We start from the raw sequence: 24,135 nt of genomic DNA, 5'->3' as shown, positions 1-24,135 counted from the left end.
ACCCTTATAAACACAATCTTCTTGACGTTCTCAATTTTTAAAACTATAAAGGGGTCCTGACACCAGCACCTTTAAGAATCACTGTGCTACAGAATTCTGTTTTATAATTTGTAGTGACACAACATTCCCAACATATGAAGAGGAGGAATATCCATCACAGTTAAATAATTATTTTCTTAATTGAGAGAAATAAAAAGGGCAATAATCATACAGATAAGGTTATATTCAAACAAAAGCATCTCTAAGTTATGACATATTTTCACATCAAAATATTACAGTTTAGTGAACTGGATTTGAAACATTATCATACAGTTTGCTTGTTCATGTAGCAACTCTGTAGAGTTTCTTATAGTTGCTAGGTACTATGTTAGACTCTGAGAATACAAAGGTAAATTAAATATGGTCTGCCTTCAAGGAGCTCAGCTTATAAAACCAGCAGAAACAAATACTTTTTCATGCTCATCTTATGTACGTATGTGTGCATGTATGTCTTCATTTACCTGGTATTTTATATTAGTAGAAACTACTATAGACACTGGGTTTGGTATAGAAAGCAAAACTGACACAGGGCCAATTACCTTTCTTGGAGCTCCTAGCTTCAGAGCAAAGACAGTAGTAATTATATATATGAGTACGTCCCCACATTTATGATGAGGGCTCTGGAGCAGAGGTATAGGGTGCTCTGAGAGAATGAGAGGGACTTGAAACTGGTCTCCTTCTCAAGGAGGTGACCTTTGAATAATAAAGAGCATTCTAACCATAGAGTATTAGATATGGGGCCATGAAGAGGCCTGGAGGCCCTGTAAGAAGGCTGGTGTGGTCAAAGCATGGACAGGCAGAGGAAGAAAGAGCCAGAGTAGCCGAGATTGAAAGTCAGCTAGCTAGTGGGTAGCAAGGGTGAGATTCAAACCCAGACCTGCCTCCCCAATTCCACTTTACGTATATATATATATATATATATATATATAGTTAGTAATTATAACATGCTATATACCATGGAATATAGTTGCATTATCACTCCAAACAACACTAAGGTAGATACTACTATCCCCATTTTATAGATGAGGTGACTGAGGCACAAAAGAACTTGGTCAAGACCACACAGCTAGGAATAAGCAGAGCAAAATTTGAACCAGAGTTTGACTCCAAAGGCCACATTCTTAACCACTCACTACACTATCTCCAAGTTCTCACATTCGTCAGCGATAGACCAAGCACTCACACTCAAGTCTGTTCATGTCAAAACTCTGTACCTCTCTAATGCATGACTATTTAATTTTCCTGGATTGGAAATAAGCCAAATATAAGTGAACCAAATATTGAGTAACACCGACAATATCATAAAAACTGTACCCCTCCAGAAATCCCTTGTTGTAGGATGGCGAAGGATTCCTGTTCTTCCCTGTGTCTCACTTGATGTCATAGAGACAGCTTTGCAACAAAGAGGAATATGCTATTGAGGAAAATCTTTCAAATCAAAATCTTTCCCTTCCTCATTCCAGATAAATTATGCTAATCCACAGGCTATTACCTAATGGGGTTGTGGCTTAACTTCTTTTTCTGAAGGCTTTTATGGAAAAGCAGTAAAGATGGGGCAACCCACGCAGTATACACTTGACTGTTTCAAGAGAAATCCCCACCACCACACCCTTGCTTTCTTGGGTTTACTGAGTTTAAATTTGTATCCAGTGTGTATGTCAATGCAATTTGCAAACATTGCTTAAGAGAAAGCTTTTTTTTTTTTTTTGGTAGAGAATGCAAGAGGCTGGAAACTGATGGAGTCTTCGAGAAAAGTATTACTCATGAGACTGTGTCCTATGAAAATGACTAAGGCCAAAAAAAATCCAGTTTCAATTCTAAACTATATTTAATTTCTGAAGAAAGAAACAGGCGAGCAACTATATTGATGTCCCAATTACCAAAGGGCAATGCGTAATCTCATCAGGCAAAAATGGAGAGTAGTGTCTTTGCAAAGAAGTTTCATAAAGCAAGGGCTAGACCTATAGAAATGTGAATTGTGCCCTCTTTCCTTATCCTCATGCCATTTCACCTCTCCTCTAAAGGTGCCTGCTTACAAACATTCATCCTAAGCTTTCCAAAGTGAAATGTCTTCCTAGAGCAGTTTGGATTGGGTTCAGCTGAGAGTGATTGAAAACTCAAAATAAACATCTTAAGCATATTAGAAATTTGTATAACTTATCACGTAAACACAGGTGATTGTTTTAGTTTGCCAGGTCTGCTATAACAAAACACTACAAACAGGCTTCAACAAGAATTTACTGGCTCACAGTTTGGAGGTTAGAAGTCCAAAATCAAGATGTCTACAGAGTCATGGTTTCTCCAAAGTCTGTAGTCTTCTGCTGGTGAATTGCTGGCAATCCTACGTCTCATGGTGATCTGAAATGCAAAAATGCCCAGCCTTCTGGAAGACCTTTGTTCTGCCAACAGGAAGGAATTCCTTTGTCCACTATCCTCAATGGGCCCTGGCTCTGACCTCTGGGAAATTTTTCCTTGTCCATGATACTCCAAAATGTATTCCCTTCTTGAAGCCTTTACTTCCTGCTTCCTTCTGGTGCTAGGGCAGGGTTGTAGGGGAGTGTCAAGGATTGCCAGGTGTTCAATGTTCAAAGGCTTTTACAGGCCAGACTTGTAGCCTCTTTGTCCATACAAAACTTAGAGGGCTCTGGGCTATTTGCATTCATTCAATCAATTCCAGTTATAAGCATCCACAAAGATCTTATCTGGACATTGTTTTAATACCCGTAATTTTCATTTTACTTTACTTCATGACTTCTGTGCTCCATCAAATCCTCTTTCTCAACCTGGGCTCCTTCTCTCAGGCGCTCCCCTCATTTTCAACAAAGAATTTCCACGTTGTGCCAGGGGCCCCTGCTGCTTAAGCCATCGTATTTGGGTTCTCACCAGCAGGAAGGAAGAAAGAGGCATGAGAAAGGCTGCTCTACCGCCACCCCTTAAAGGCACACCCTAGAAACTATTCATGCCCTTTTATTTATATTCATCGATAAGGCTTAATCACTTGGCCACATCTAGTTCCAAGGGGGGATCAGGAAATGCAGTTCTTTATCTAGGTGGCTGTAACCCCAGCCATCTATTACTGAGGAGGAAGGGGAAAATGAACATTCAGGGACCCCACAATACTGATTTGTGTATTAGTAAGTGGGTTTAGGAAAATGAACAATTACTCTGAAAAGGATAATGTACATCACAGGCAGACAGGAACAAGCAGTATTCAGGCAATAGTCTAAAAGAGAGGCTGCTTACTTCAAGAGCCCACTATTCATAAGCCCAGAATTATAACAGTGATGGTCAACTGTGGTTCTTCAATCTATAGGTACTGAAGCCTACCATGTGCCAGGGCCTGGGTATTAGAATAATAAACAAAACACAGGTGCCCAGAATCTAATTTATACCTGAAGAAGTTTCTAAAAGGTGAAATTTTATACAAATGACTAAAAGAACAATTGAGAATAGCTAAACCCACCCAACTGATATAATATGTGCAATTTTTAAATAATTGGCCACAGTGCTATATATATTTACATATGAGTCAAGAAATAATATACAGTATAGTTCTAATATAATTTCCAGTTCATATTCACTGTGGATGTGGGCACCCTTCAGTCAGGTGGAGCTAAAGGAAATGCTTGCTTCAGATCTTGCTGGCACCCTCGCCTTTCGTTTTCCTTTTTCACTTCCCTTCTGTGGTTATAATGATGATTTCTTTGTATCAAGGCGTGCAAGCTGATTCTAATGGAATAATTCTCAATCTCTTCTGCAAGAGTGAAATGCTTAACCACAGTTTGCATCAACCACGGTTCCTCCAACGAGAACCCTTGGTAGCTCTCTGACTAACTTCCTGTCTGTAAGGAGGTCACTGGGTCTTTGATACTTCCTGTCCTGCAGGGCTCAATATTCCCATGCTGCACCCACCTGGGTGGTGGTGGGAGTGGGAGTGGGGGTCGGGCCTCCTCTTCTTCCACTTCCTCCACACAGGATATATAAAACACCGGCTTGAGACACGATCCCACCAGAATATCAACTGGTGTGATCAGGGCACAAATGGGCCTTCATACCCCAGTGGAACTTTTACATCCCTCTCAAGCTCAAACTCCCATGAAAGCCAATTACGCAGAAATATCTAGCTGCACACTCTTCATTTGTACTTCTTCAACACTTTGATTTGTCTAAAAATCTGAGGTTGATTTCTATTTGTCTCTGAGCACATAGGAAATGCTCATTTTTAGGAAATGTGGTTTTGGGGTTTTAAATGACTTTCTGAAGTAGAGATGATTTTCTCACTGTCATAGTTTCCTGGGGCTGCTCTAACAAAGGGTCACAAAGTGGTTGGCTTACAACAGCAGGAAGTTATTGTCTCTGTTCTGGAGGCTAGCATCTAAATCAAGGTGTTAACAAGACCATCCTCCCTCTGAAACCTGTGGAAGAGAGTCTGTCCTGGCCTCTTCCTGGCTTCTCCTGGTTTCCTGGCCATCCGTGGTGCTCCTTGGCTTGCAGCCGTAGCAGTCCATCCCCTGCCTCCGTTGTCACTTGGCCATCTCCCCTCCATGTCGCTCTGCCTGTGTCTCTTCTCCTCTTCTTCTAAGGACACCAGTCATATTAAATTGAGGGCCCTCCTACTCCTGTCTGACCTCATCTTAAGTGAACTAATGATATCTGCAACAACCCTACTTCTAAATAAGGTCACATTGTGAAGTACTGGGGTTTAAGCCTTCAACACATTTTGGGGGGAACACTATTCAACCCATAACATGCACCGTTGGTAAAATTTATGAAGAGTTCTTCAAGTAGGACTCTGGTCCCACAGAATCATAAAGCAAGGAGGACAATTCAGACCAGCAAGCCCCAGCCTGAGCACCATAGCAGCTGTTATAAGGAACGATGCTACAGCTGCTGCTTTTTCATTCCTAATGAAAGTCAGAATCTCTTGTTTGTTGGTTGTCACCAGAAATTCTCAAAAGTAGACTTTTTTCTGGTTGTCACCTGAAATTTCAATAAATAAATATATATTTTTTAAAAAGTATCACTATGCTTTCTTATGCAGCCATCCGTACATTTATCAAAATGTTTATAGGATTTTTTAAGCTTGAACTTTAGCTTAGGTATCCCTCCATTAGGACTGTTGCCTCCCTGCATACCTCTTTATATTCTTTGAAGATAAAAATATTTTATTTTAAAATAAGTGGGGATAGTGTTACTCAATCTTTATTCCAGTTGAGCAAGGCTGGGTTAATTACTTAGAAGCTTGTAATGTTACTTGAGTTCACTAAAGATAGAAGTTATATAAATAATGCACTTACAATTTTGCCAGTTTTTTTCTAATTTCATTGTCTATATCAAATATTTTAGGAAAAATACATTTATTTATAAAGCCCTGCTTTTAAGGAGTGAATCTATTTTTATTATTAATTGACATAAAAAATACTCATTCAGTGGAGAATATTATAAGGTGTACATTCAAATTCATTCTATTATTGACTGAAAAAATCTATACACAGAGCAAATACTTTCTTCCTACTTGCATCCAAGGAATAAGTTTTATTCCTGTAGAATCAAACAGGATTATTTTTCTCTCATTCAGTGTAAAATTAGATCAGAAATATCCAGTTATCTTCAAGATAGTATACATTTTACAAAGAATGATACATCATTAATTTTATGAAATTCTGTTTTCCAGAAGCACAACATAGAAATCTTTTAAAAGTCTATTTGTAAATCCAGTATTAAGGATAGCTCTGCTATGATGCATGCTTTGTGTTCTAGAGTAATCGAAATATATAAAAAACTCACTTGTGTTAAAACTGTTTCAGAGATACACTGTCCAATATAGAAGCCATGGAGCCCTGAGTGACCATTTAAATTTAAATTTTTATTAATTACAATTAAATACAATTGAACATTCAATTTGAATCAGACTAGCCACAGTTCAAATGCTCAGGAGTCACCCCTGACTGTCAGCTACCATATTGCAGAGCAAAAATAACATTTTTAGCACTGCAGAAAGTTCTATTGGACATGGCTTTTCTAGCATCTATTCTAGTGTAGACTGTCTATTAAATGAATGCCTCCACAAATACAGAGTCAAAGTAAGAAACAGAGTGAGAGCACAGGAAACAAACAGAAGAGGAGAGGCTTTGAAACAGGCATAGCTATGTTATTAAATACTAATTTTCCAAGGAAAATAAACCCATGGCAGTACCTCCTGTTTTTACAGTGTTTTAAAACATTTTTTTTACGTCTGTGTGGTGAGTAGGAAGGAGCTAGAAAGTCATGAAACTTCCACACATGAAACTGTATGGATTCATTATCTTCTTTGGAAAAACAAAAAACATATATTCCCCAAATCACTGTCATTAGAAAATGCCATTAAACATTGTGTGAGTCACCGTGTTTCCAAAATTAACCAGAGATTCAGTTGAGAATAGAGAGAAAGCATGGGCAGGACAGTGTTTCTAAGGAAAGCTCATATTTTCTACACAGTCATATGCTAATGTAGAACCATCTACCTTTTAGTGCAGCTCAACTTCCATTACACATGAGAAAATAGCCCAGAGACTGAGAAGTGACCTGCTTAAGGACGCTCACAGTGTCACTGGACAAGATTGAGGCAAGGTATCCCTTCTAATATTATTTTATCTACATTACTACTGCCTGCTTACCCTATACGGTAGCCCAGCAGATGTTACAACCCACCCTTTGAAGCAGCCTGTATATGATAAAATCATTACTTATTTAAAGAAGAAAAAAAAATATTATGGGTCAGCAAAGCACTCTAATTGCACAAATGAATATTTGCCAAGTATAATCTCTCTCTTTTTTGGTGTGTGTGTGGTGAAACAATTTAGGGCCTAATGACTTATCAGTTACTCTCTGGCCCATCCTCAACAAGCCATAATGACTCTCTAACCTCTGGCCATCTCAGAAGGTAGGTGGGCACCCCACTTCCGACTGGGATCTTGAATGGATTACTTCCAGTATCCCACGTAAATTCTAGTAGGGATTCTTGCAGTTTCTGGTTTGTTTTGGAGTCCAGAGCCAGAATCCCCCAGGACAGCCTGAAGCAGACTGTAGCCTTGGCTTTGGGGATCAGCAAGAGCAGTAGTTAGGAGCAGAGAATTTATGTCAGGCAAACTTGAATTCCAATCAAAGCTCAGCCACTTACGTGTGATGGGACTGCGAGGCACCTCGGCCTCACTTGTAAAGTTGAAACAGTGAGACCCAGCTCCCTGTGATTTTGAAAGGATTAAATGTAGGACACTATGAGAATAGCATAAAATATTAGTGTCAGAAACATGGGACTCATTCCACAGATTAACTGTTCTGCAAACCCCGAGAAGTCACAGAAACACTTCCATGGGGGTTCTTGCTTTCAGTTAACTACCTTGGAGTCTGTTTTCAGATTCTAACTTCTCTGCCACCAGCTGAGGGAGCATTTCCAGTTTCTGCTCTCAAATTCTGTCACTTTAATAAATGCATCAGACCACAAGGTGGTGCTTTATTCTAAAGTTTGATATTAGGAGGCTTTCCCAACCCCAGCAAGTGAATAGCAAAGTGCATTCAACAGCATTATCAAGCACCGGCTTCCTAACCTTTATACAAGCCACAGACCCAGCACAGGTTCCTCCTTATTCTTCTGTACTCAAGACTGCGAGGAGGTGGGGTGGAGAGAGCCCCAGGCATGCTGAAGCCTTTATTTTGTTTTCTTTTACTGTAGGATTATGTGAACTTCTGTCAGATCTACACTGGCACTTGTGGTTTACCCTAATTTTTGTGTTCCCCAGTCTCCTAATGAGCAAGGGGTCACAGAGTGCAGTGATAAAGAACGGTTTTCCTTGTGATGTCTGCCCTGAAGGTTGGGTAAAATCCACATACACCCCCCACCCATAGTCAATAACTGATGAGTCCAGGTCATGGGGCTCTGTGTGGAAGCAGATCCCTCCCCCTTAGTTGTCCGTAAGCCCACAAGTTAGCCTCACACCAGCAACAGGACTCCCACCCATAGGGTTAGCTCTGAATAATAAGATCACTGCAACCTTAGATTAGTAGAGCAGCTTGGACTTCTGAAAGGAACCGTGCAACCAATTTATAACTATTCCTAAGAGGCAGTATAGATTTAGCAGTCCTAGACCTGGCTCGGTCAGTGCCTGGCAGAACTTTATTCAGCTATAAAATGGTGGGGAAAGAAGATGGTAGACCAGTTAATTTCTAAGGTTCTTTTTCATACCAGCATTCTATAAGTCAGTCTCATTTTTCCCTCAAACTAGTTCTCCATCATCTAAAGTTTGGGCTCTTATGGAGGCTGGGAGAGAAATCCCAAATAAAAACCAAGCAAAGATCAAAGAGGTTAGGGAATGGCAGGATGGGGATCAGGCTAGGAAGAGGGAGGCTTGGGGGTAGAGAGGGTACGGAGAAAAGAAGAGGGAGTTGAAGAGAGAAGTAACTTGGGATGAAAAATGAAGGCAAAGTAAGAGGATTTGGTGGGAAATACCCCATAAAAGGGATATACTTCCCCAATCTGTCCTTCTAATCCTACCAAAGGATTAGCTGTAAGGTTTTTTAGCTGACCTTCTGATAACAACTTTCGAAAACCTTATGTAGACTTCCCTTCACCGAGTTCTTTGACCTTTTAATCCTTCTGAAAGTGACCTATCCGTTCTTTCTACTAATGAGAAGAGAGAGAAAAAGAAGAAAGTTTGCCAGCTGCCTTTCCAAGAACATTCTGTTGATTTTGTCATTGCTCTTAAGGCTGCACCAACAACCTTTCATTATTAAATAACTGAAAGTCCTCCACACAAATCACAACAGCTACAGCCCATAAACTACACAGTGAATTCATATCTTACAGCATTTGCCTTTGCCTCTTAGTATTTGGAATAAAAGAATCCGTTAGGATCAGCTTCATTTTAATAGACTCCATTACTTTTTACTTAAGACATTCATATTTTTTCCTTCTACTAATGAAAGTACTAATGCTTGGAGGAAGGCAAAGGGGATGAAAGATGAGCTTGATAGCACCAGGCTGCTTGGCTCAGAGAAAATACTAGACAAATTGCTACATTCCATGAGTTCCTAAATTTGGAGGAGTGCTGAAGTTGTTCTTTTTAAATGATCTGACTCAGCTTCTTTAAATTTTATGAGAGTTCAGGTCATGTCATCTGGGAATCATATGACCCTTATTTATTTAATACCTGGTATTTTACTATCTGGTGAAAAATAAAATTGGTTACTGAAAATATGAACCAACTTCCCATCTGACGAGATATATGTGTTGGTGGAAACAAAAGAATTATCATGTTATTGTAAGTTTTATATATGTATAATTATAATATATGCATTATAGATTACATTCTAAGAGACTATATCTATATGTGGAGATGGTTTCCGTAAAAACAATGGGATTTTACTCCTTTTTACTTATTCCAAATGCTAACAAGTACTTTATGGTTTTAAGTCCACGGATTTTTAAAAATTTTTGTTCGATTAAGTAATGACCTTGGAATTCTGACAATAGGGTTTAACCTCCCTTAGAAAATCACTATTTGGTGATTTAATTCGAATTTGTCACTGAACACATCAAATTTATACACTTTACCACAAAGGGGAAGTTACAATTCGAAGAATTTTAGCCTGAGAGTGACACTTTAACAGAAATTTATTCAACAAAGGTTGTTATAAATAATAACCTTTGGTAGCTCTTCAGTTTTTCAAAATGTACTTTTTTTGTAAAGAAAAGAAACTAGAAAGGAGACAATTCAGAGAGGAGAAATCAATATGTTTATAAAGATAGAAAACAAATCCTAGGACAAAGACTAAGAGGACCTGGGGTTTACTAAACTTGGAGAAGATACATATTTAATAGACATGTTTAATAATCTTCCTGATCCCCATTTCCAGAAAGGACCAAACAAAGGGGAGACAGTCTTACACTGAAGCAGGTGAGGTTGTGTTCAAACACGGGAGGAACATTTTACTGGTCAGGGTGATGAAACTCGGGAGCATGGAGTTTCCACTCCTAGAAGTCTTCAAGAGAAGAAGAGAGAACTCTCTGGCATTAATTTGCACAATAGCTGGCTTAAATGAGTGAGTTTCAAAACAGGCACTCAGATGGGTTTCTTACAGCTGTGGGATCTCACGCAGGACTCCCATTTGCAAGAGGCCCTGCTCACTTTAGAGTCCAGGTCAGTGATTACAGAATGTTTTTCCGCAGGATGGAATGAACTAGTCTGAATAAGACCAGAGATTACAGCTAACCCCCGACCATGTGCTGACCAATATTTTCCATACTACATTTCCTGGAAAGTGAGATTTATCAGGCTTTATTTCACTAGCTTGTGTGAGCATGTGTGAGGAAGTACAGATTACAGGTTTGTGGGTGTGTGAGTTCATATGCATGTGAGTGAAATTCGTCAGTTTTCTTTTATGTATTCACACGTCAGTTTTATGTAAGACACTATTATTCAGCATTTTGTCATTTTCTCTGTAGAGCAAATTGTGTAGGGTTTAGGTTCAAAGAGATGTGCATTTGAAGCTGTGTGATCTTGGATAAGCTGATTAACTTCCCTTAGCATCAGCCTCCTCATCTATAAAATAGACATCACCATGTCCGCCTTTCAGGGTTGCTTGAAAGAGTCTCTGTAGCTTGAGCCTTTTCTGGTCTTCCTGCTTCTTACTTGTGAAGTCGGTAGGGGCAGGACCAATTCCGTCTTTTGCTTACTGGGTGTGTCCCCAGGGCCCAGTTTATTAGCAGGGTTCCTCTCCCGTAAGCAGGAGCTCAAGAAACAGCTGTTGAATAAGATTCTGTTAAAGCATCACTCCCAGGCTAAAATTCTTCAAAAAATTCATCATTGCTGCAAAATAAAGTTCAAACTCCTTGGAGTGCCAAAACGGCTGTCTTAGAACCTTCTGCGGACTAATCTATTTAGCCTCTAATCTCTCTCCTTCCCTCATCACAGGGCTGCTGGGCACGGCAGTGCGGATTGAGCCCTGCAGGAGAGCACCCAGACTAGGGGGCTCAGATGGAAGCTGAGTCCAGCCTCCCTGTGCAAAGCCAACAGTCATCCTGGAGGAAAAGTCTCTTTTCTTCCTAACAGGTTGGTCTAGAGGGGGCACCCTTTTGCAATTTATCCACCTTGAGGTGATAACAGTTTTCTAACTTGCACAAACACATGTCCAGCCTCCAGCCATGCAGAAGTGGTTGCAGCTCCAGGCCCCTTGGGCTTCTCCAAGCTCTCTTGCCTCCATGCCTTTTGTTCTTTCCCTGGCTAAGTACCATTTATCTTTTCAGTTTCCCAAAGCTTCCCTGATGCCCAGAACAGAATTAGTATCCAGTCCTCATTTGCCACTCTTAGAGCATCCATTTGTTCACTCACTTACTCCTTTATTTAACTATTATTCATTAAGTGCCTGCCAGGCAAGAGGTCTTGTCTTACAAAGCTAACAATGTATCAGGGGAGGTAGACATCAAATCACTTTACAAAAAAATTGTTGATTTTAATTTTGAGATGATAGGATACTGTGAAAGTGCTTTAGAAACAGGGATCAGAGAATCACACTTTCTAGACCATATCATAATTGCCTATTTTTTTGTGTCTTCCTGTTATTGTTAGGGTGCTTGACCTACAAAAATCTGTTCTCAGAGTTGTAGCCCCAGAGCTTAACCCAATGCACTTAATATGCACTCACTAAATTGTAAATATGATCAATGTAAATTTAGCATCTTGGAAACAGTTTCTATAAAGCTGTGTGTTTGCTAACCTTTGACAACCACAGGTTGTGTGTGCACATATGTGCATGTATGTGCATGTATGTATTTATGTTCATGTTTATATGTGTGTGCAGACTTGGGTGTACAAGTGTACATATATGTGTGTTTGGGGAGTCTTGTGATTCAAGACAGTTTGATGGGAGGATATGAGCAAATACTGGGGATTCTCATCTCTGGATCACAGAAGACTAAATGGGGGGCAAGGGAATTCCACCCGTGGGAGTAACTGTGCTACTTGGAGACTTTATTTATAAATATATCCTTAAGGATAGTCACATGCTAAAGGAAACCCATCGACATGGTGCTCACAGTACACTGTGCCTGGGCACTAGGCAAAGACCAGGTAGGGCTAGGCTTACCGGCCCCAGGAGCTACCTGGATGCACACTCCCTCAGGCTTCCTGGACTGTGACTGGGCCGCTTGCACAGCCTGGCTTGTCAAATGTCTTTTCCCCTCTGTCCGACACAGTGCCAGCATGAGAGGCACCTGGAGGATCTCTCTTTGCAGTGGGTATTATTATTATTATTTTTGTCTCAATAAATTTTATTTATTTATTTTCTTCTTTATTTTCTTTTAAATGTTACATTAAAAAAGGGGGTGTTATTAAACATGAACTTTCCTCATTTTCAGACTAGAAATGGCATTTTTAACCTTCATCTTTTCATCCTTTCAGAGCAGTTCCAAATTGCTCCCTTTGCCATGGTGAGGCTAAGTCATATTTTCCAGTTACTGTTTGCACAAGAGAGGCAGGCAGGCACACCCCAGGTATATGCTGTTTCCTGATTTCCTTCTCGTGCTCATTGGAAATCAGACACCAAGGCAAAAACAAATCTGAAATGCTGCCTGACTGCCCACAAGGATGGATTGGTGAATATTCATCTGCCCTTTTGTTGCCATCACAAATTTTCCCTAATGGATTCCCAGCTCCTTCCACCACGTCCCAGGCTGCTGCCGCACTCCATACGGAACCGCGGGGTTTGCGGCTGGCTGTGAGTCTGACGGTGTGGTCTGTGACTCCCACAGCAGAGGGGCGCACTGTTAAAGAGAAGGGATGTCGTCCCAGAGATTAGCTTGTGAAATGTCTAGTCAGAGGTGTAGAGAAAAGTGAAGAGGATTAATGGAGAGGAGAATTTCTATAAACCTCTCACCTACATTAAAGATAAATTATAGAGCATTGTGTTTTTCAATATGGCAAAGTAAATGTTAGCTACCCTGCTCTCTCTTCTCCTCATCCCACCATAATTCAGAGCTTTGGTGTGAAAAACCTAACCCGATGCCTCTGCTCTGTAATTCCGAAGGATAGTATGAATAAGAAAACAGAGGTAGGAGGAAAGAAAGAGAAACTAAAAAAGAGGTGAGGAGCAAAGAAAGATGGAAATAGGTTGAAAGAAAAAGAGGAAGAAAATAATAAGTTGTCACCATCTGTGTAAATGACAGAATGAATGTTGCAGAGAAAGGATAATAAGTCCAGGTGCAAAAATCTCCTTGTACCTGATACCTTGCTAGGCACTAAACACTGAATATGATGATCAAGAAAGACTTTCCAGGGTCATGTCTCTTTATTTTTCTTCTGTCAAGTTAGTATAAAGTTCATTGTAATTGAAAATTAATAACATGTAAATGATTTAATTTTTAAACAGTTACTGGACATGCCTGCCATTTATCTACAGATCTATCCATCTCCCCATCTATCTAATAATCCATAACAAGTAACAATCAGCAGGTTACATGCCATACTTCATTTAGCCTACAGTGTTGTTACTTTTTAAACAATTTTGAGAAAATATATTTAAATTAGGTGTTTTCAAATACAACTCCATAAGTCTTGTTTCTTCAAGGAAACCAGAAGGTCTGACAACTGGGGCACATTCCCACTTCACTACAATCTGCTGCATCTGATTCACACCTCTGGATGTGGCATGTCCTCTCCAGTTTGTCACACTTCCCACCATTCCCCATTATGCCCCTGAACAATGAAGAGAGTATCAGTTACTATTTTTCTGTGTTTTTCTTAGAATAGACAAGTATTTCTCTATTTCCTTGTGGAAAATCTCTCAGAAGCCTGAGAGGATTGAGTGATTTTTCTTATACTGAGCCCACCTTAATCATTTAGGTTGCACTTGACTTGTTGAAGGCATTTTAGTTTGCAATATAGGCTTAGAGAGAGATCTAGAATGACGGCCCCCAAGTGCCAATGCTGATTTTTTTCTTGGGGAATGTGAGCTAATACTTTCTTCTTTATATTTTCCTGTATAATTTGATTCTTTTAAATGATGAGAATGCATCATTTTTATAAAAAAAAACAGGCATTACTGAAATGTATATACACATACGTGTATACATCATGTGTATAGACATAATTGTACGTGTGTGTGTGTATACCATAGGTAAGGGTGAAGGGAAAATGAGAAGAAAGAACCCTTAGAGCTAGTCTGTGTACCTTCTCTTGAATAAATGAGATGAATTTTTCATTAATAACCTTGAGACATATCTCTAGGGATCCTCTTACATACAGAAAGGTAAACAGCACTTGGGAATGAGGCATTCATTTATCAGGCATTAAGGCTTTTCAGGATTTCTAAACAGCTGCAGAAAAACAATTCCTTTAATACCACAAAAGAAAAACTTTAAAAAGTGGAGTCTATTCTAGGGGAAACTATATCCAAATTAAGGGATAGTTCTTCTTTCTTTTCCTTTCCGAAGAAAGAACTGACAAGGAACTTCATCTGAATATGTAATAAGGTTTCAGTTTTGTTGTATTTAATAAATCTTCCTGGCAATTGTGTTTAATTTGAAAAATATACTATTCACCCTTCAAATTGTTTAATTCAGTACCCCAGACATTAGCCAGAAAATGATGACAGTATATATAGTGCCAAAGGCAGCACTTTTTGCACTCATTTTGTTTTCATATTATAGTTTCATTACATTTATTCTTTTTTTAAACTTGAGTGGCATTAATGTTTTTCTATATTTTAATTGACTTTAGCAACTATAATCTACTCTAACTAGACTGAAGTAGGTAATAAATAAGAATCAGAAAGCATAAAAGCAACAAAGGTTGAATTGTAATATTTTAAGGAAATTATTTGCTTCAAAATTATACCAAGTAATCAAAGGATATTTCTTATTTGATGGCTGTGGCAAGAAGGGTAAACATGTTCAGACTATGGCATAATTTTATACATTTTATCCAGCCTTTGCTATTTTCTATTTTTCTTTATTTTATCCCTTTTTCCCGTTCCCCTGAAGTAAGGACGTGCTTCACACACTTCACACGCAATAGATACTCATTAGTAACCAGTAAATACCAAGTTCTCATTTATCATGATCTTTTTGAGAAGACAAATTTTTCTTTGTCCTGAACCAAGGTTTCCATTACAGGCTCTATCACTAACAGTTAGACTTTGAATGAAATTTTTATGTCTCTACTTCTCTCATTCCCAGAAAGGGCGAAAAAAATCAGTAATTTTCCATCACACCAAAATATTTTGACTGTGTCCATGAAGCATTTTTTTATATCAGATATAATATAATAAGTATACATCTATGAATATTTAATGAATCAAAACTTGTCAGACATTTAGCATCTGGCACACATTGTTCAATTCATGTTGTTATTATCATTTATACATTTATTCAAAAAATATTTCAGGAGTACTTTCTACATGGCCAGCACTGTTGTAGTGCTAGGCATACGTTAGTGAATAAAACAGACACAACTCTCTTCCTTCATGGAGTTTATCTCCTAATGGGGAAATCAACTGATTAAAAGGAAGGTGATAAATACTATAGAGAAAAATAAAGCAAGGAAGGAGGATCAAGAGTGCTGGGGGGTGGCAGGCAGGCCTTGGTTGGTTTGTAATTTTGAACGTGATGGCCAGGGAAGGCCTTGTTGAGAAAGTGAGACTGGAACAAAAGCTTGAAGGAGGTGAGAGGAGTCCCAAAGATATCTGCGAGAAGTATGTTCTACACAGAGGGAAGAGCATGTGCAAGGAAGAGATAGGAGGCAGAGAGAACATGGGGCGAGTAGTAGTAGCTTAACCACTCTGCATTCTGTGAATGAAAGTGTTCTGTTAACCCAAAGCCTACACTAATCTCCTATGAGTACACAGACTGTGATGAAATCCCCTTCGATGAGGCTTCCTTCCTACTCGCAAGTTTGGTTCTGAAGTTCTAGTGTCACATCCGTCCATTGCCTCACTTTGGCACTTACGGGAACCACTTCCAAGTTAGCGTATGCTTCCTATGGCTCTCGCCATGTTTAAAAATGTTCTCAGGGTTTGCAATAGGAGAAGTTGGTGGTTATGAGTTGGCTATTATATGAAATGAAGTCATTTTACAATTTTATAGAAAGGTAGGAAAGCACAAGAACAGCTGTTGAGAGAAAAGATAGGATGGATGTAACCATAAGAAAAAATGTAGCTATTTGATAATTGCCTAATTTTTCTGTTATTAAGGTTGGTACTAAAAAAAAATGGCTCTAACTTTTATAGCTATAACTTCAGCTGGTGGACAAAGTGCTTGGTGAATGTCCATCTTCTGAACGAATAATAAAGGTCATTCCAAATGCCACACTTTCCATGGTCTCTTGCATCTTGTGAAGCCCTGTTAGTCCTCATTAATGAAGAGAGCCCTCTTTAGTGGAAGGATTGGGTTTCACCCTGTTGGTGGAGCCATCACAGCTAATGCTCAAAACTAAGCTTAACCTAAGCCACACCATTCTTTTATTCCTTCCCTTCAGTTTAGAATGAGTCTCTTAGCCCAGTGGAGAGCCTTCAGTAGGTCTTTACAGCTGCTTAAAAGGTCACATCTTACCTGGTCATACCTGCGTTTAACTAGGGCACTCTCTTTTCTTTTAATTGTCCTTTTTTTCCCTGTCCTTTCTTTAATTAAAGACTCTCACCCCTACTCCCATCCCGTGGATTCATTGTTGCCCAGCAAATCAAATTAAAGCAAAAAGGGAAATTTGCAGCAATAGCAAAGAAGATATTACATCAATTCTAAGAATCAGCCTTAGGCGGGTTTAAGAAAGTACAGGGTATTTCCTTTTGGAGTAATGAAAAGTTTTAAAATTGACTGAGGTGATGACAGCACAACTCTGTGATAAAAATGAGAGCCACTGAGTGTGCACTTTGAATGGATTGAACAAAGCATGGGACTGTGTAACATAATCCAGCGGTAGATGATGGAGTGTGCTTAACAGTACAAATATGAGAATGTTCTTTCATGAACTGTAACAAATATATAATACTAATCCAAGGTGTTAATAATCAGGTGGGTTGGGGGGGAAATACACCTAATGTAAGATGTGAGTTGTAGTTAGTAATATTTTGATGATGCTTTCTCATAGTTTATAACAAATATTTCACAACAATGCAAGGTGTGAGTGGTGGGGTGATGAATGGGAGAACTGTAGGATGATAATACATATGTGTGTTTTAAGTTCACAACTATTACTATGCCCTTATTATGTATGTTCATGTATGAATGATATACTTCAATAAAATTTTTAAATGAAAAAAAAGGACAGAAAATGCTACGTTTGTAAATCATTTCTGTGTGATTCCTGCCCAAAGTTCATTATATTGTAACCATACAGTAAATGTATGTATGTTTTTTTCAAAGTGCACAAGCAGTGGTATTTGGTATAATCACAGAGTTTTGCCTTCATCACTTCAGTCATTTTTAGAGCGTTTTCATTATTTCAATAATAATAATAATAAACAAAAAACAGACAAAGAAAATGCCTCACCTCTTAGTCTCTCTATTTTCCCGCTGTATGTAGCTGCTATTTCTGGCTATTCTTTCACAATGATTTATTTGTTTATTAAGGTATTTTATTCAGAAATATTTACAAACCATATCCCATTCAAGTTCTCTGCAATTTACTAACTGAATGTGACCTTGAACAAGTAACAAGCTCTGTGTGCCTCAGTGCTTACTTCCTAGTGTGATTTAGCCAGATTAAAAGAGTGTGTGCCGTGCGGAGCTGGCCCATGCACAGTGCTGATGCGCGCAAGGAGTGCCGTGCCACACAGGGGTGTCCCCCGCGTAGGGGAGCCCCGCGCGCAAGGAGTGCACCCATAAGGAGAGCCGCCCAGCGCGAAGGAGGGAGCAGCCTGCCGAGGAATGTCGCCGCCCACACTTCCTGTGCCGCTGCCGACCACAGAAGCAGACAAAGAAACAAGATGCAGCAAAAAGACACAGAAAACAGACAACCGGGGGAGGGGAGGGGAATTAAATAAATAAAAATAAATCTTTAAAAAAAATAAAAATAAAAATAAAAAAAATAAATAAAAGAGTGTGTGAATACACATATATATATACTTTTAGAATAGTGGCTTTTCCCCAGCATGCACTATAGAAATGTTTGCTGTTATTATATATTATATATATATGTATTGTTATATACATATATATATATATATAGTTATTATATATTTCTGGAGAATTCCTCAGTGGGGAAGAGGGATTAGAGCTGCAAACATCCATCTAGGTTAATGGAAAGTATTAATCATGAGCAAGTAAAAATTAACTACTTCTGTCCTGTTTCTCCTATTCAAATATCAACATTAATGAAGCGTTGATTTGATCATTACAGACTGTCCTTCTCTCAGTTAATCAGCAATTGCTTCATAATGTCCGAAATATCTCTATTCTTTTTTTTCCCTTTAGGAGAAACCAGGGATTGAATCCAAGACCATGCACGTGGGAAGCAGGCACTCAATCAATTTAGCTACACATTCTCACTTATATTCTTTTTTTTATTTTTATTTTTTACTGAAATATATAATTCATACACGAACACGCATAAACAATAAGTATATAGTAAAGATTGTGAACTTACAGAATAAACATACATAACATCACACAGGGTTTTCATACATGACCCCTCCACAAACTCTTTGCATTGTTGTGAAGCATTTGTTACAAACTATGCAAGAGCATCATCAAAATATTACTACCAACTATAGTCCTTATCTTACATTTGGTGTATTTTCCCCCCAACCCATACTATTTTTTAAAAATATATTTTTGTTACAGATATTGTGAACTTGCAAAACAATCATACAGATGTGTAGATTTCCCATACAACTCCACACCCTGGTGGAACATTTGTTACAGATTATGAGACAATATCATCAGACTTACCATCAGTCATGGTCCATAGCATACACTTGGCACACTTTTTCCATACACCTCCATTACCAACACAGTACAGGTTTGGCATTGATGCAAGAATATTATAGTATTGCTGTTAACCACTGCCTATAGGTCACACCAGTTGTAGTTTTCCCATTCTTTTCCATAATTTTTTTTTTAAGATTTATTTATTTTATTTATTTCTCCCCCCTTCCCCCAACCCCCAGTTGCCTGTTCTCTGTGTCTATTTGCTATGTGTTCTTCTTTGTCCGCTTCTGTTGTTGTCAGCAACACGGGAATCTGTGTTTCTTTTTGTTGAGTCATCTTGCTGTGTCAGCTCTCCATGTGTGTGGCACCACTCCTGGGCAGGCTGCACTTTCTTTCACCCTGGGCGGCTCTCCTTACGGGGTGCACTCCTTGCTTGTGGGGCTCCCCTATGCAGGGACACCCCTGTGTGGCACAGCACTCCTTGCGTGCATCAGCTCTGTACATGGGCCAGCTCCACACAGGTCAAGGAAGCCTGGGGTTTGAACTGTGGACCTCCCATGTGGTAGGCAGATGCCCTAACCACTGGGCCAAGTCCGCTTCCCATCTATTCCATATTTCCATCACCCTGCAATAGTGATGTACATCTGTTCTAGCTCACAGGAGGACTCTCTTACATTTGTACCCTTAACCACAATTCTCAACCACCTCTGGGTTCACTGCCATGTTATTCAGTCCCTAGATGATTCTTTTTTTCTTTTTTTAAAGATTTTTATTTATTTCTCTCCCCTTCCACGCTCCCCACCTCCCAGTTGTCTGCTCTCTTGTGTCCATTTGCTGTGTGTTCTTCTGTTCTGCTTGCATTCTCATCAGACGGCACAGGAATCTGTGTCTCTTTTTTGTTGCATCATTTTGCTGCAACAGCTCTCCGTGTTTGTGGCACCACTCCTGGGTAGGCTGCACTCTTCACATGGGGTGGCTCTCCTTATGGGGCACACTCCTTGCATGTGGGGCACCCCTACATGGGGGACACCCCTGCGTGGCATGGCACTCCTTGCGCGTATAGCACTGTATGTGGGCCAGCTCATCACATGGGCCAGGAGGCCCTGGGTTCAAATCCTGGACCTCCTACATGGCAGGCAGATGCACTATCAGTTGAGCCATATCTGCTTCCCCCTAGATTATTCTTTAACTTTCTTCCTATTGACACTTACTTCCCCAGACTACCTTTTTCAGCCACAATCGCATTTATAAACCAGTTACTACTCATTATAATGTGTTACTATCAACTCTATCCATCTCCATACTTTCACAGTCAAGTTAATTAAAACTTCTACATACATTAAGCATCCATAGTTCTTCCCAACCTCCTAATAACCTATATGCTAGGTTTTAATTCCATGTGTTTATTATTTATATTTAGCTCATATTAATGAGACCATGTAATATTTGTCCTTTTTTGTCTGGCTTACTTCACTTAGTATAACATCTTCAAGACTCATCCATGTTATCACATATGTCCCAATTTCATTTCTTCTTACTGCAGCATAGTATTCCATTGTATGTATATACCACATTTTTTTAATCCATTCATTGGTGGATGGACACTTGAATTGTTTCTATCTTTTGGCAATTGTGAACAATGCTGCTGTGAACATTGGTGTCCAGATGTCTGTTCATGTCATAGTTTTTAGTTCTTCTGGAGATATTCCTAGTAGAGGAATTGCTGGATCATATGGCAGTTCTGTATTTAGCTTCCTGAGAAACTGCCAAACTGTCTTCCACAGAGGCTGCACCATTTTCTACTCCCACCAAGAGTGAAGGAGGGTTCCTATTTCTCCACATTCTCTCCAGCACTTATTGTTGTCTGTTTTTTTTTTTTTAACAATGGCATTCTTTGTGGTGTTAGATGATATCTCATTGTTGTTTTACCCTCTATTCTTTTTTAAAATTATTTTCAGAGCATTGCCTTAGAACCCATTTCTAAAAATCTGACTCCGTAATATCTGTGGTGAGTAATAATAGCTAAAATAGCTACCATTTGAAGAGGATTTGCTCAGTGTCAGGCACTTACATAAACTCTCTCATTCAATTTTCAGAAAATCCCCAACACAGGTGTTAGTATCATCCTCATTTTATGGTTGGAGAAAACAAGGGAGAAAGATTCTATAGCCTGACCAACAGTTAGTAGATGACAGAGCTGAATTCAAATCAAGGTATGTCATATCCCATGCTGTGATCCTAAAAGAGAGATTCTAGACTGTGAGGTAGTCATGAAATTACAAATCTTCGTGGGCTGTCAGTTACCTCCTCAGGCTTATCTTCAGAGCAGTTATGTTAGAATTTCTGGAAGATTGTGCCAATTGTGAGAAGTTTAGGAGAAATTATGGGTCCTTAGTCTATTAATGTAAGAAACAAACAATCTAGGGGGAAAGATCTAAATTGGGGAAGAAATATGGTGTGAAAATAAAAATTATATTTGAGCATCCCTATGCCATTACATTGCACCAACAATTTTTTTTTAAAAGACAGTTTCTGACAAGGTCCTTTCAATAGCTGAATGTAGTTAAAGTCATCTTCAGCAGGCACCTTACTTCTCCTTGTGCATCTTGTGGGAATCATTTGCTGGAATTAAGATCTCAGGCTGAAATGAAACCATACAACAAGCATCAAAATTAGGTACCCTACCGGATTGTCCAGGTGCCAGCAATCTCTACTCATTAGGGACGATTTGTCTTACTTAAAAAGTCAGTAGAAGCAGAACAGATTTTTTTTCAAATGCTCCTGGTACTTTGATGTGACATTTTTCCATGGGATCTAATTTCTTAACATTTTTCTTTATCAATGTTGGCAACCCCCAAGGTTTCTTAACAGGCGGTGTTGACAAGTTAATTACAGGAGGAAATTAGCACACATCAGAGACCTAGGCGATTACTCCTACTTGCAATCACCTTTAATAGCAAGTGATTAGTTACAGCTTCTCACCCACCCCTTGGGCAAAGGACTTGGACAACACAGAAGCTGCTTGGAACTCAGGTCCCTTAGGGGGTCAGCTAGCACTGTCTTTACTAGAAATTTGACAAGGACTAATCTGAGTGTATAAAATATTTAAGGTGACTTAAACACGGTGCTGCTCTTCCCTTCCATCATTGAAGGTTCAAGCACCTGTGGTTGCTGAGGGAAAGAGGTAGGCACTCTGTTCTATGGTAAAAATGGAGGCTTTAGGCCATGGTTAGAAATCCTGATCCAACTTACAGGGCCTTCGGGAAGTCATTTGTGTTAATTGCTAGAAGGGAGGTCATAACTACCTGGCAATTTTGGAGGAAAAAATATAATTATTGGAAAGTGGATGTGGCTCAACCCCATAGGCACCCACCTACCACATGGGAGGTCCCAGGTTCGGGTCCCAGTGCCTTCTAAAAGAAGACAAGCAGATGCCACCTCCCACTGCAATGAGCTAGACTCTACCCCCCACTGCAACAAGCAGACATCTAAATGAGCAGATACCACAAGCCGGCAGACTCCACAGCCCACGGGGAGCAGATGTGGCTCAGGCTGTTGGGTACTCTTGTCTCATGTGGGAGGTCCTGGGTTCAGTTCCTGATGCCTCCTAGAGGAGGTGAGTAAACAATGAGCAGACAGACGAGAGATCCATCTGGGGATCTGGTGGGGGGAAGTAAATAAAGAAAAATAAGTAAATAAAATCAATCTTTTAAAAAAAATCATTTTCTGCTCCCCTCTCCCCGAGATAGCCCTCTCTTCTGTTTGTTCATTGTTTGTGTTCGTTGTCTGCTCATTGGTTTTTTTGCTCATTATCTGCTTGCTTGTTTGTTTTTTCTTTAGCAAGCACCAGAAACTGAATCTGGGACTTCCATTGTGGGAGGAAGGCACTCAACTGCTTGAGCCACATCCACTCTCTGCCCATTTGTTTTAGCTCGTTATCTGCTTGTTGCTTTTGCTTGATGCCTGCTTGTTGTCTGCTCATTGTTTGTCTTCTTTAGGAGGCACCAGGAACTGAACCCAGGACCTACAATGTGGGAGTCCCAGCTGCCTGACCCACATGTGCTCCACAATTATTTTTTATCTATTTGACAAATATGTACTTTACAAATATTAACATATTTGGCTTTTCCATCACGGGTTCCATTGACTTCCAGCTTCTGGCTGTTCCCCATGGGTTCTCATTTTTCCATGTCCAGTTTTCTTTCCTTGTAAGGACTTCAGCCATAGTGAATTAAGACCCACCCTCGTCTAGTTTGAGCATTCCTAACTAGTAACATCTTCAATGGGCCTATTTACAAATGGGTTCACACCCACAGGACCAAGAGTTGGGACCTGAATGTGCCTTTTGTGGGTGACATGATTCAATCCCCAACAAACACCCACCTCTCCACCCCGCCAATATCGCTCCATCTTATACTGTTTCATTTTTCTTCCTATCACACATTACAATTTGATGTCCTTTATCTGTTTGTTGCATCTTGCTTCTCTCTGCCCATTAGAAGCTTCGTGAGGACAGAGTCTCTGTGTATTTATTCAAACCTGTAGTCCCAGTGCTTTACTGCATGGTGGATTACCACTAGGCCTGGTCTCTAGATTATGTTCAATAAATAATAATTGCAGTGTTTTAAATGCAGCAACCAGAATTTATTGGAAATAGCTCAGAATTGGGTTGAAAACCAAATGATTTTAGTCGAGAGGATTTTTTTTCTTAATATGTAGTAAAGTACATAGCACTGAAATTCACTGTGCATCAGGCTATTCAGATTGTACTTGTGCACAGATCCTGAGATATAAGAAGCACTTGATCAATGCATGTCTCCATTTCCTAGTGTTGCAGCAAAGCCAGGAGTTCTGAACCTCAGGAAGACCCAAACTTGGCTCTCAGGAGAAGTGAAGGAACAGATTTATTATGCACCGGCCCAGAGGAGAGTCAATATCCAAATTCTGAGCCCTGTTTTTCAGTTTTCATAGGTTTATATAGGATTTTATGTAGGATCAGTATAACTTTTGCTCATTGGCTAATGCATTGCTAGGCAAAATTTTGCAAGCAAGATTATAAAAGCAGAATGCAGGTGCAAGGTTGGGGGCTGATTTACAAAAATGGGGATGTGGTGGGGAAGTCACTCATTTGATCTCTTCCTGCTAGGCCATGTTTTCACAGGCTGATTTACAGAAACAGGGGGCAGGAGTTAATCATTTGA

Source organism: Dasypus novemcinctus, chromosome 22 (assembly GCF_030445035.2).
Source record: "Dasypus novemcinctus isolate mDasNov1 chromosome 22, mDasNov1.1.hap2, whole genome shotgun sequence".
Lineage (NCBI taxonomy): Eukaryota > Metazoa > Chordata > Mammalia > Cingulata > Dasypodidae > Dasypus > Dasypus novemcinctus.
The sequence above is the reverse complement of the archived record's forward strand: the minus strand, read 5'-3'. Positions refer to the sequence as shown.